The sequence below is a fragment of the Porites lutea genome, chromosome 6 (assembly GCF_958299795.1).
Source record: "Porites lutea chromosome 6, jaPorLute2.1, whole genome shotgun sequence".
Taxonomy (NCBI): domain Eukaryota; kingdom Metazoa; phylum Cnidaria; class Anthozoa; order Scleractinia; family Poritidae; genus Porites; species Porites lutea.
In genome coordinates this window covers 3,230,616-3,232,314 of record NC_133206.1, presented here as the reverse complement: position 1 = coordinate 3,232,314, position 1,699 = coordinate 3,230,616, and positions in this window count along the sequence as shown.

The window sequence follows — 1,699 nt, the reverse complement described above, 5'->3', positions numbered from 1 at the left end:
CGCGACATTTTAGTCATACTAAATTAATCAAGGAACGTGAAGGGTCGGTCTGTGATCAACGTGATCAGCCTATTTTCTGTCACCGTAAGAGACGGACCATTAGAAAAGTTATTGGGGGGCTGGAGGGGAATCTTCGAGCCGCAGGAATTTTTTTTCGTTATCAAATTCCTTGTATGAATTTTTTTTAGGCCATAGCATGATTATTTTTTAGGATTAATTGGCGTGCAAGAATTTGTTTTCATTTAATTTTCCTTTGCGCGAATATTTTTTTTTTCTTCGCCCCCCCCACATACGTTTTTTAATGGTCCGTCCCTAAGAGGGAAGAGAGTGTAAATTTTAAGATTTGATTGTTAACTTATGAGATAATGCATGGCTAGCACCTCCTTATTTACTAGACATCCTCAAAGTCGACGACCCAGTAAAGGTGGATTCTTGATCTATAAGTCAAGAAACTTATTGACCACCCCGAAATATATGGACTGGAGATCTGTGGACTACGAGCCTTTTCGGTGTGTTGCCGCCCTTATACTTTATTTCCTGGGTCTTTAAATCGAGCTAAATCGATTTTGGTAAAGCGCCATTGGACAATTTGATATTGATATTATTATTATATTATGTTAGATAATCGAATTTCTGAAGTATTTGTTACAGTTAGCCTTGTTCTACACAAGTAGGGGTCTTTTACTAATCAGAGGGCTTAATTTAATTCTTGGATAAAGGATGAAGTAAATTTAATTATGTCTTTTATATGCAGTCGAACCCCCATTTGAGACCACCTCTCGTAAGCGACCACCTCCTCATAGCTCCGACCACCAATCCACCAAAATTTTCCCGCTTTTGACGGTTTTATAATTTTCCATTATTTTTAACGTCTTGTAAGCGACCACTTAAGGTATGATCTGACCTCTATGTATAAGAAGAACTTTAGTGACAACATGCAATTAATTCTCTTCCTTTCTTCCAAACACTAGTTACATGCACACCTTTTCTGAGACCCATCGTGGCTCGATTCTCGTAAGCGACCACTTAATCTTGGCATTTTGGGTGGTTGCTTACTGGGTATTCGATTGTATTTAGTAACTTAAGACAAGTCTCTGATTGTAGCATTTTTATCCTCTTGCAAGGCTACGGATATTTGCACGCTTTAAGTAATTAAATTTAATCACCTTTCACTTTAAGCAAAGATTTTTGCAAGCTTGATTTTAATTTTATGCATAATTATTTATCTCCAAGCTTGCGAGCTGGCGGAATCCTCCAAAACCTGCAATCTGATTGGTTCCGAGAGCGGGCGGTATTTTACGATCTTGTCCAGGGCGGATAAAAGTTGGGCGGTGAAACGAGCGCTCCGCTCTTCATTTAATGTGTGTTGCGGAGTAGGACTGGCACGAGCGCTCTTTCCGCGCTTCCGGTGCGCTTGAAGGCCGGCGAAATTTTCCTTTTTGCAAACCGGAAATTCTATTTTCTTTCTGTAATTTCAGGCTACAATGTTAAATAGATAAATTCGATTCATAACAATATCAATAAACAGTTTCATATGTTTGTGTCTGTATGCCTATAAGTCAAACTTGTTGGTCGTATAATGCCAAAATTTGAGTTTAATTTGAAAGTGTTGAATACCTCCTCCTTCCAGTAAATATCACCTGATCATCTTTCGCCGTTTCGTTTGCAAAAACTTAACACTTCTTAACCTGAGTTTTGT